Source organism: Dromaius novaehollandiae, chromosome 2, assembly GCF_036370855.1.
Source record: "Dromaius novaehollandiae isolate bDroNov1 chromosome 2, bDroNov1.hap1, whole genome shotgun sequence".
Classification (NCBI taxonomy): domain Eukaryota; kingdom Metazoa; phylum Chordata; class Aves; order Casuariiformes; family Dromaiidae; genus Dromaius; species Dromaius novaehollandiae.
This window is the reverse complement of record NC_088099.1, coordinates 11,015,758-11,028,235: the sequence shown is the minus strand read 5'-3', so window position 1 is coordinate 11,028,235 and position 12,478 is coordinate 11,015,758. Positions and strand designations below refer to the sequence as shown.

Sequence of the window (12,478 nt, the reverse complement as noted above, 5' to 3'; positions counted from 1 at the left end):
CAGTTGATTGCTAATTCTCGTGCTAATTTTGTGTACATTGTTTGGCTTTTTTTTCCTTTTCATTTAAGCAATTTTGCTAGTGTTCAATGCTTACAGGGCTAGACAAATGCCTTTTTCGTGTGATTACATTATCCTCAGTATTAAGAATAATGAATGACTAGCTTGTAACTGAAAGAACTACTTTTTTTTCTTCTTTTTCTACTGATTTTCTGTTTTGATATTTCTGATTTTTTATCAGTTTATCAGATTAAGAACTTATCTTGCCAAGGTTTCTCAGGTTCTTTGAATAATTTTATTCATATTATTGAAAGACTTAGTCCTAAAGAGGTACCAACACTGAGATCTGCTCAGATTCTCAGGTTCAAAGTTGTAAGAATTTGATTTTGGAAATGGACATAGCTAAGATCATCAGAAAATGAAAACCAGCGTTTCTTCTTACCAGTAGCTGAGTGAGCTATAAAAGATGTGTAAACTGAAGGGAGGAGGAGCGTATCTTGGATTCTGAGTGTGGGTATGCTCTCAGGCTGTGTCCTGACTTCAGGCCAGGTTTAAACCTGCATCCGTGCTATTCCCAGCCCTGGTTTCTACTAAATGGCAGGCGAACCAAGACTGGGGCAGGCACCATGGAAATCACTTCCAGTACAATTTGTCCCCGGAAGTCAATGAAGCTCCTCGTGCTAGTGAAATGCTTCCATGTATTTTGTCTGATTCCAAATCTTCTGAAATCACTTAAAGGATTCCAGCTGACTTCAAAGATCTTTAAATCAAAATCTCAGGTTTCTATTCAGCCTGCTTAACTTCAGACACTTATCTTTAAAGGAATTGTTATCTTATCATGGTCACTGGAGAAATAAAGCCTTTCCAGATGTTTGAAATAGAAGTCAGATGACAACCTGTTAAGTGCTTCCTTAATTCAAGTTGTAGTAACAGGGTTGTTTTAAGCACGGTAGTCTAAGAATGTGCTGGAGACAAAGTCTAGAGGAGTTCCTAGCTTTTTCAGACCAGCTAAATAAATATAACTGGGAAGAATGGACAAGCGCTTAGGCTAGAGTTCCCCCCAGTCTGGTCCCTGTGCTGTGTTTAGTAAGTCATTACTTGTCACTGCAGAACTCACCTCTCATATATTTGTACCATCACAGCTTTAAAAAAACCTACTGCTTCAACTTGGATTAATCAAGACCTTGACAGATGACTGTGTTTTACACTCTGCCAAATATGTATTCTTAGAAGGCAAAATGTGAAAATGAATTAGCCAAAGGGAAGCAGACATCTGAGGCCTGAATATATTCTAGGTTACATTTGAGATACAGTGATCAGCAGTGAAAAGAACCAAGTGGTTTGGAACATTAAAATGATGGAAGAGCATTTATTCAGCTGCTTATATATTTTGTTGGATGTGAATCCTCCCAGCTGTGCACTTTCCCCTTTTAAAGTCTTATCAGTTATGAGTGTACATAATGAATACATTTCTGTAGAGTCTTACCTACATGAAAAATAATGGAGTGCTGTAACCAAGCTGTTTCTTTGTTGATAGGATATCAGATTCAGTTTATTTCAGGTTACATCTAACTATGTTAATCCAGTTTAGCAGTTCATTTTTGATTCACCCTGGTGTTTAACACCGTTAAAAATAACAGAAAGTACATATTTCACTAAAATGAAGGAGCCTTTTATTGAATTAGGAGTTCTTCTGCTCTACACTGTACGAATATAATTAGACGTAATGGTAACCATAAATCAAAGGCAAGATGCTCAAATCAAAAGTACTTAGAATAAAAAAGGACTTGGAATCTTTACTTTCAGAATGTTTGTTGGACAGTAGGTCAGATTCATCTCAAAGTTAATCTTCACTTGCAGACTGTAAAATGATAAGGACTGTTTTTGTATAGCAAGTTTCATATCTGAAATAACTCAAGAAAAATAGCTTAGATACTAGTGGTAAATGGAACAGCTATATAAACAAATGCAGGAACTGTTCTAAGCTCAGCAATAATTCATGTGCTGCTTTGGACAGTGGAATCTGTTTCAGGGCTTGATCTATGATTAATAGGATTTGTGCCTCAGTAGGAAATGTGTGGACACCAATGACTAATCAAACATTAGGTGTGGGAGAAGGAAATTGTTTCACCCTCTATGGAGAAGAGAAGTGCTTCTCAGGGCTCCCCAGTCTCAATCTCTCTCACAAGAATGGCAGTTCAAAAGCAACAACAGATTATAAAATTCACACCAAGCTTACTGAGCCATTCAGTCAAGTCTGAGGAGAGCTGATGAGTTCTTTTTATGCCGCTGCATAAACATGTGCTATATAGTCATTAATGGCATGGGTAATAGTCTGAAGTTTACCGCAGTTACAATGCAGTTCATCATCTTTCATGTCATGTAAAAGATTTCCACAGCCTCAGTGAGTTTTTTGGATACAGCTAAGCTCAGCTGCATTTTGTCGAGATAAGGTGAGTCCAGGCACTGTTTTAGCATGATCAAAAATGAGCTCCTTATCTGGGACATCAGTGGATGCTCATGTTTCAGGATGTTGGCTTGAAAGATTTCTACATGTCATTGGAAGGTTTGGATGATATAGTGCAAACTATTGTCTGGACCTTAGGTGAGCAGAGTTTCTTTTACGTTATTGCGGAATGGCAGACCTTACTGGTACTTCCACAGTGCACCTGCTTCAACATCTAACATTTGCTGGCAGAATACTCAATAGTCCAGGGAACCAGAGAGTTGGAACAGTTTGATGTGCTGCATATCTCTCTAAAGGTGCTAATTATTTTGGCATCTGTCTTATTTGTAAGAGGGCTGTTATACCAGAAAGACGGGTAGAACTCTGCTGTAGAGAAAAACTGCCTGTATTGAAATCCTGATGATGCGTACGTTTCTGTGCTATGTAGTACCAGCTACCTCTGAAACAATGTTTATGAAGACATTTATTTTCTGTTTGGCATTCTCCAGCACCAGCTTCACAACTCTGAAACTCCTATATGGTAGCTTTCCAAAATTTTTTGGGTGGCTGTCATGCACAAAGTTTGTGCCATCCAAATTCACCATGAGCTTTTCACACCTTCCTGGTTATTCAGCTATCACGAAGAGGCTGTTGTCTTAGAGGTATTTGGGTTTGATCTCTCACACATGAAATAAATCTCAGCAGTCCTGAGGTCATCTTCAGGAGTTCAAGAACCTCCTCTAGCTGAGTATGAATGTAAGTGCAGCGTTATCTCTGTGTATAATTTCCATGATACTGTAAAGGACATACTTCTAGTAAAAAGCCTGAAGAGCTAAATAGCACTCAACCAGGACCTGTAACTCTGTTCTCCTAGCTCCCAACATGACGGGAGCCCTTGCCTTTTATAAAGGTAGGAATCAAACTTATTGCTCGTCATGGCCAAGCACTCCTACAAGATCTCAGGGACAGCATTTGATCGCATTTGATCAAATTTTGAAATTTTTGATTCACCCTGCTGTTTAACGCCATTAAAAAAACAGTGAAAGCATTTGAAAGCCTGCTTATCAGTATCAGGGCTATGCCTGACTCCTGTTGAGTTCAGGATTCAGTGGGGTCCGGAGCCCCAGTCCCACGCAAAGGCAAAAGCCCACCTGGCCTCATCCTCAGGAGCTGCTCCCCAGTCTGTGGGAGCTCAGCAGGCAGCAAGAACTGTGGCCCAGCACAGAAGGAACTGGTTAGCCTGGAATTCCTTCCAAGCCCTTTAGCAATTTAACTGCATTTTCTTTTCACTTAAGCAGTTTTGAACTATTATAAAAGCTCAGTGTTTTTCAGTGCAATTCCAGGCTGAACTCAGCAGTGACCAGAGTTCTTCAGATTCAATTTGACTCCAGTTCCAGTTTAAGAAAATTTCAAATGATGGCACAAATTAAGTTACAGTGAAATGGAAAAATAACTGTTTAAGCCAGCTTTTGGTTGAAATTTGTTTTCAACAACCATTTCAAAATAACAGGTCAGGTTCTTCAGTGACTCAAGAAAACGTAATGATTCAAATCAGTTTTCTGGGCTAAGATGCTGTGATTTGAATTATAAATGATGTCTGAATCAAGGCCTGAAACAATGCCAGGGAATGGCATTGTCTCTTTCCTGAACTGGTAAAACAGCACCAGCCATGGAATCCATTATTTTAAATTAACTCTTCCAATTTCCTGGCAGAGCTGCACAAAATACGCTCATCACTGGAATTTTAACATTGTTTGTAGGATTTGAATCATATTTCTCATATTATGAGAGACATAAGAATTAGAACAGATTTCTAAACCAAGTGGAAATAACTAAACCAAAATATATGTGAAATGAACACTTTGCTGTATAGCTGGATGTTCTAAAATAGAGCAGTGATATTTTTACATGTTTCAGGGTATTCTCAGTTACAGATATTTTGATAGGTGTAGAATTATGTTGACATTGCATAAAGTGGTGTTATTACAATATAGAAAAGGAATCTGTATTTAAAAATTCCAGTGAAACTAGAGGACATGGTAAGACACACTTTCCAACAATGTGAAAGATTCTTTGAGGCAGGAGTCATATTTCTAAATTGTCATGTTTCTTTTTGTTGTCAGATTTTGTCATTAGTATCTGTGTATCCAGATTTGACCCAGAGTGGTATTTGAAATCCATAAAAAATAGAAGTTAGTATAAAACTTGACAAATCATTTGCTATTGCTGAAAAATAAAATGTCAGCTTTTTTTCTGATCTACTCTGACTGCTCAGTAGAATTGCTAAGGGTTGGCTTTTGGTTTGTAAAGCCCAAATTAGCCTGGGACTCACACCAGCTGGCTTTCTTACAGTGACAATGAACAAATTTTCCTGATCTGGAGCACATATTGTACCCAGAGGTAAACTGGAATAGAAGGAGATGCTGTACCCAAGATCATTAAATAAGATAGTTTGGATCCTGATAGCGGTGTAGCCACAGCAGCTGTGCGTGCCGCAGTACCCAAGTTTTAGCCAGAGTCGCAGGTAGATTTTCCACCTCCCACTGACCTTCCCCGCTGTGGCTGCGCTGCTATGAGAACTGCGCAGGCTGGAGCTGTCTCTGTATTACAGGACAAGCCTTCTTCGGCCAGCAGAAACCAGGGACAGCATTTCCTGTAAGTTTGTTTTCATCATCTTTTATCTATAAAATCGTGGTTTAAAGCTCAACAAACCACATTCTTTTTTCCTCATTACTTGAGAATTAACAGAATCACAGAATCACACAGAATCACAGAATGGTTGAGGTTGGAAGGGACCTCTGGAGAGACCATCTAGCCCAAGCCCCCTGCTCCAGCAAGGTTACCTAGAGCACATTGTCCAGGATTGTGTCCAGGCAGCTCTTGAATATCTCCAAGGAAGGAGACTCCACAACCTCTCTGGGAAACCTGTGCCAGTGCTCTCTCACCCTCACAGGAAAGTTTTTCCTTATGCTCAGACGGCACTTCCTGTGTTTCAGTTTGTGCCTGTTGCCTCTCATCCTATCGCTGGGCACCACTGAAGAGTCTGGGCCCATCCTCTCTACACCCTCCCTTCAGATACTTACACACATTGATAAGGTCCCCCCTCAGTCTTCTCTTCTCCAGGCTGAACAGGCCCGGCTCTCTCAGCCTTTTCTCTTATGTGAGAGATGCTCCAGTCACTTCATCATCTTTGCAGCCCTCCACTGCACTCGCTCCAGTAGCTCCATGTCTCTCTTGTACTGGGAAGCCCAGAACTGGACACAGCACTCCAGCTGTGGCCTCACCAAGGCTGAGTAGAGAGGAAGGATCACCTCCCTTGACCTGCTGGCAGTGCTCTTCCTAAGGCAGCCCAGGGTATCGTTGGCCTTTTTGGCCACAAGGGCACATTGCTGGCTCATGGTCAACTTGTTGTCCACCAGGACCCCCAGGCCCTTCTCCGCAGAGCTGCTTTCCAGCAGGTCAGCCCCCAGCCTGTACTGGTGCATGGGGTTGTTCCTCCCCAGGTGCAGGACTCTGCACTTCCCTTTGTTGAACTTCATGAGGTTCCTCTCTGCCCAGTTGTGACTGGAGATCTTACAGATAGCTTTTACCATTGGCACCTTGCTGATTGGCATGGCTACGTCAATTAGCAGTTCAAGGGAGCTTTCCAGGCATATGGTGCTTTGGAGCAACACACGTTACCATAGGCAAGGAATGCTTCAGGTCCCAGAGAGGTTCTTTGCTTTAAGACATAGCTTAAAGGCTATTTATGCCTTATATATTATCTTATTTAATAAGATAAAAAATAATTAAATGAAAAACTATATATTTTTAAGAGTACGATCCTAGTGTGGCACAGCAAAGAACAGTTGCTTTACTCCTCCCCCCCAAGAAACTGCAGTTTCTAAAGCTGTATACATTTAAGTAAAATACATTTAAGTAGAATAATACTAATAATATACTACTTTTATTGAGTCTTGCTGTCAGTGAATAAGATACCTCACTATTATAGCTTTGTGGTACACATGTATAGTAAAGTGGTACTAATCAGAAGTTGGTTTTATAGTAGCATTTAGAAGTGTTGCTTTAAGAGCTTTAAGGAAAAGGCTAAGCAGAACATTAAATTTCTCTAAAGAGAATGATGAAGCTCTATGGCTCATTTATTTAAGATCTTGTATGTTTTTGCAAAACATATTTTAGCTAATATTTAGAGATAATGTTATTTATTAACCATTCATTATGGCATATAGCCCACTAGAGGGCTGCTTTTCAAAAAAAATGGCATCCAGACTGTTAATAGAAGGCAAAATAAAGACAAAAAATAAAATAAAATAAAAAAATATATAATTTTACTGTGTAATTTTGTCATATACCTTCTGTGATTGCATGTTATATACAGAAGATTTTAAAACAATATACGTCATGGCCCCAATTGTGCAAACTTTTCAAATATGCTTAGCTTGAAGTATATAATTAGACTTATCATTGAGCCTACTGAGAATTTTAGAGTTAAACACATACCTAGATGCTAGTGAGACTGTCTTCTGTCACATATCGCACCCTCTCTGGCTGCGGAAGGGCAAAGTTCCAATGTTTATCCCCTATATTTGATTTGAATATTGCATAGCAGAGGTATTTTGACATCTGAATGACAGGTCACAGCTTCACTTTGGAAATCAGGTGTCAGTAGTAATTTCTTTTCTTGTGCTCTGATCCTGACAACGCCCTCCACCTTCTTTACAAATTTGTGAAGAGCACGACAAGAAAATGAGATTACAATCTTCAGAAATATAAAACAAACTTGATTTTCAGAGACAACTATCAGTGTATATTGATTTATGTTTTCCTCCTGAAACATTGTAAAAAGCACAAGTATTCAAGTGTCATGTTGGTTCATGAATTCCTTTACAGTAGCACTGTGTGATTTAAAGGAGCAGAAGTGCCAAGTGATGTGGCAGTTGCTATGGCAACTACAGCAATTCAATTTTTATTCAGTATCATGTAAAATGAAACAAGATACGGTTTGCCTTGTGGCTTCAGAAACTTATGCATCCTACCAATGTTGTTTCTTTTTGTCTTTTTAACATTGTTCCGTTAAAGAAAAGTAGCATATGTTGGTTTTAAGGATTTGTCTTGTTTTTGAGCCATTGTTTTTAAGGCTGAACTTCCTTTAAGAAACATTATAGATCTGTAGAGAAAACGCATTTAGATGCTAGCAATGACTACATAAGCAAACCGCAATGTAATTCTGCTTAAAAAACAATTATTATCTATCCTGTGATTTGGCAGCCTGCATTTTATATTTTCCTAAATATGATATATAAGAACTTCACATAGGAAAATGTGATTGTTTGTACTAGATCAGCTTACTGATTCATGAAATTCAGCACCCGTCCTCCCTGGGCAGCCAGTTCGTTAGGACTTAAAGGAAAACAAAATCTTCAGCGGTGCAGTGGGGTGGCTGAGGAAGCCGTAGGTGAAGGTAAAATTCTGCTTGCTTCTCCGAGGTGTAGAGGTAGAGCTGGTCAGAAACGCGGCGGGGGGAGAGTCTTCCACCTCCAGCAGCAAACGCCTGGTCCCAGCAGGAACACGGGGAGTCCATGTAATCTTGCGCACAGATTTACTCCTCTGAGGAGAGGAAGAGGGGGCAGGTCCACCTCCGCGGCGCATGTCCCTGGCCCGCTCAGCCCTCTCTCTGTCCTCCCCCGGCAGCGAGGGCCCCGGCAGGTCGCTGCACCAGCTGTGCACCCGCCTCACTGTCGGCAGCCGCTCACCTGGACCACTGCGCTCTTCCTGCGGCCACGGGCGAGCAAGTGTCTCAGGCCAGGATTCAAGCTTGGAGACAGCCAGCCTCTCCGTACGAATTCCCTGGGGCCAGGGGCCTTGCAGCTCTGTCAGCAGAACTAACATAAACAGGACCGGCACACAGAGCCAGTGCTGGCCTCACACTCATCCGTACTGTTAAATCACGAGCAGGGTCGCTCACATTTTGTCCTATGCTAATTAGTACTCTTCTAGACATTTTTTCTTCTAAATGAGTCTAAGTAACATCTGGGTGAGGGACCATTCCTAGTAGGCCATCTCAGTTTGGGAGAATAAGAATTAAGGCCTGTGGTTTCCTTATTGTTAACGCTTGCATTGCAGTAGTGACTGAGCCCTTTAGTTTTTTCTTGCCTAAATACAATAAAAGTTGTTGCACATATTGTCAGGTTTCTTCGTACCAGGCTGTAAAACTCAAGATCTGATCTGTTTTCTGTGAAAACTGAAGATTTGGTAGCACAACACATTCTCGTTCTTCCTGCCCGGAATTGTTTTGCACTTGTACATCGCTGTGTTTTCATGCACAGAGGCAACATTCTCTTAGTGCTGCCGTATGGGCCCTACTGTGCATCACTGCAGCATCCTCTGGAACGCAAGGCTTTATGTACTCCACATGTAAAAAGGAATTTTAATCAGAATATTTTTAAGGGGAATATTTTTAATTTCTAAATTTAAGCATGAGGCTTCCTATTAAATTATTTTTGTAGAAGCTCAGTTTTGTTTCATTTTTCTTCATATCAGCAAGTATTTTACAGATGTACTGATGAGATAGTTTTAGATGTAGTTTGGAAGTTGCTTTGACTAAGCATAGTTAAGTTTAGTTTGCCTTTAACTTATATCAAAGGGTTTGGGTGTTTTTTTTTTTTTTTTTTTTTTTTTTTGTGAAATCCCAAACTTACTTTTCTGAATTCCTACCTCAAACTTCTGTAGAGACAGTATGCAAAGTAATGGCTCATGAACTGCAGAGTATCACAGATACATCTCTTTATTTTCACTTTGGTCAATGTACATAATTCTGATTGACATTGCTGAATATTATACAGAAATACAAAGGAGATAGTTGATCCTTTATAGTTGTATACTTCCCTTCAGCTCCAGCAAAATATCCATTGTCATAAGAGAAGACTTATATGTGTGTCTACCTATTGCACACCAAAAGCTGTATAAACAGGCTGTGAGTACAGTACTTTGGCATGCATGAAAACAGCTCTTGGGTCAGTATGATTGCTTTTAGCATGATAGTTCTATCATAGCATGATTTTCCAGTGGGACCTGAGGATATCGAGTGTTTGAGTATTGGCACCTGTGACAAGGGAAGAGGACATGATTCTGTGCTACAGAGAAACAACTGAGTCCATAACGCCTCAAGATTACTGATGCTGACAACAGCTCAGTGTGCACTTCGCCATTGCAAAGGGATGTCATTTTGTGAACTATTTCTCTTTCTGGCTCTTTACCTTTAGCAGGTAAAGTAATGACTTTTATTTCATAAATGTTAGTGGTGTTTTTATGATACTGATTTCACTTGATTGTCAAACTGTTAATTTAAAGATCTTCACTAAGTGAATGCAAACAAATGCTGGTCCTCAAAGCTTTGCTAATACACAATGTTCAAATTTTAATTTCCAGTCCATCTTAGATTATGGTGATGAAAAACAATATTTAATCCCTCGTTAACACATGAATAAGCGGAAACTGTCATTTTCCACCAAACAATAACGGGATTATCTCAAGAACTGTCAGTTTATGTGAAAACATTATGTTGCCCAAATTTTCATAGAAATTAGCAGTGGGTAATATTCAAGATCAGAGCAATGGAAAAAGGGAAATCTGCATTCATGGTAATAAATATTCATATTTGTCTGCTCAGGAGATGAAAATCTAATCAAGGGGCTATTGATGCGCTGGCTTTTTTTTTTTTTTTTAACCAAGATGTTTCATCTAAATTGGGTTTGATATGGAAATTAGTCTCACTCCAAGTCCTCCAGGCCATGAGCATGCTGGGATAACACTGGAGGTGTCCGGTACATCAGATGTTGCTGCTGGCATCTGCTTCCATAGACAACAAACACAATAAAATAAAATAAAAAATTGACATCATCTCAAGGGTCAACCTCCCAGTGGCTTAGGGTGGGTTTTTTTCCCCTAAACATTTTAATTTTATCCCAGTTAAATCCTCAGTACTGCAGGGTTAAAATTGTCGGCATTTTTTGCTTTTGTTGACAATTACCATAAATCAGAAGACACTCTGCATGAAGCTTAATGAAATATGTATGATCTAAAAATGGGAAGAAGATAAGTGCAGTACGTTGCTTTAGGGTTTTGTGTGTGTATCTATGTATCTGTGCGTGCATATGCACAACCTGAAGAGCTACCCTTCCTGTCTATTTTATGTGCTTTGCACTCAATGGAAGAGTAAGGCAATTAGAAACTGGAGGACAAAATAGATCCTTTACAGTAAAAAATGTATTGCATGAATAGAATGTATCATAGTTTATCCAAAAAGTGAGAGTAGTGTGTTTTCTATGGCATTCAAAATGTTCGATTTAAAATATTTGTCTGTTAAAGTGTTTAGTTAAAAACATTTTTGACTATATATTATCTGTCTACATAAGTACAAAAACCTGCTTCTCCAGCATAGCCTCCAAAAAGTATGCCTTGACATACTTATTTTTATTATTAATACTCTATAGCAAGTACATGTTGTGTTCGAAACAGTTTTCTAAACAGGGAAACTCAGTAATTGTCCCTTATCTCTTGTCCTTCCTTGTACTTCTAATGACTTAATTTTTTAATGAACGATATCATTGATGCTACAAATACCTATGTATAGGAGGCCACCCTTTTGTAGGAGGGTGTTGTTTTCTTAGATCTATCTATCTAGCAGAGTTGTGAGTGCTACAGGACACTAGATAGTATTATCTAGCTACTGATCACTGTAGCACATGCAAGTATTTGGGTGACTCATTCCTCTTAAAACTCCAAATACCATTGGTGAGTTTACTTACTTCCCAGAAAGCTGTCCTACAAAAGGTAACCTTTTTATATCTGGAACTGGACGATAGTCACATCAGCAGCATTCATCTATAGTGCTGGTAGCAGGAAAGCAGGAAAGGAGAGGAGGTAGATAAACAGAGACTGCTCTGCAAGAAAGGATATTCTTACTGACCAAGGAAAGAGATTAGCTATAATACAAATATTGCTTGTTGGGGGGGTTGCATGTTTTCATTGTCAAATCTATAGCAAATTGAAGTATGGAGATACCGCTGCTACAGTTTCAGTATTCCACTAATTGTGCAATAAATCATCGATAGGCAAGCGTGAGCAGCCTGCACAGTGTGGTGTGCATGTACTGGCAGACCTGCTATCTTTTACTGTACAATCTGTGCTGGCATCTTTGTCCAAAATGTTTTTCAGAGATTTTATCTTCCTAATCAATTCTTTTGGCAAGCTTAAAAGAAAAAAAAGAAAATCATGTGGCATATATAGCAGATGGGGATTCAACAGCAGCATACAGGTGTCTGGCAGACAGGTGTTTTCATTTTCTGTTTGCCAGATAACATGCAGTAGTTAGATATTTTCTGGGAAATCCCTTTATTTATTCCTAAGAGAAAGACTTGCACATTCTTCCAGTGCAACTTGACCTAGCTAGATCTACAGATGCTAATATTAATGGCCTCTCCTAATTGCTACCCATTTGACCAGAGTAGTGCTTAGACCAGAACTCCCTTTTCTCTCTTTACCTTTCCCCAAGATGCTAAATTGATTCTGTTGAGTTCGTCGTCTTCTGCAGCAGAAAAGCTGCAGACAGTTTGTGCTGGGATTAGGTAATACCACCGAATGCAAGTTCTTTCTTCATTATTTATGTTATCTTCATAAAGGTTTTGCTATTAATTTTAGTGTAAATAATACTTGTTTAGTCATGGAGGAAACTGAGAATTCTACATCTATAACTAAGTAACTGGCTACAATAAATGAACAATTAGGGAAAAAAATCCAATTACCTGTACTAGCATCTACTAAAATTCTGACTGGAATTTGACTCAAGTAGAGCGATGAAGATGACATTGATTAGAAACACATTAAGCAGTAGTACATTTCAATGTAGCTTCTGAAGTAAAGCAGCACAATGCTGTTCATAAATAATATAACCAATACAGTGGTGAGTACTCACAGCACTAATCTCTGTAACCTGTATTACCTCCTTAAGGTCCTGTGTACTAAGTACGGTCCTTG

The 12,478-nt window shown here is 39.3% G+C and overlaps 1 protein-coding gene across 2 annotated transcripts in view; it reads left to right on the top strand.

Moving 5' to 3' along the window:
- Nucleotides 1–12,478, top strand: part of PTPRN2 (protein tyrosine phosphatase receptor type N2) — a 661,203-nt gene that overhangs the window by 419,247 nt on the left and 229,478 nt on the right. The window lies entirely within an intron of this gene.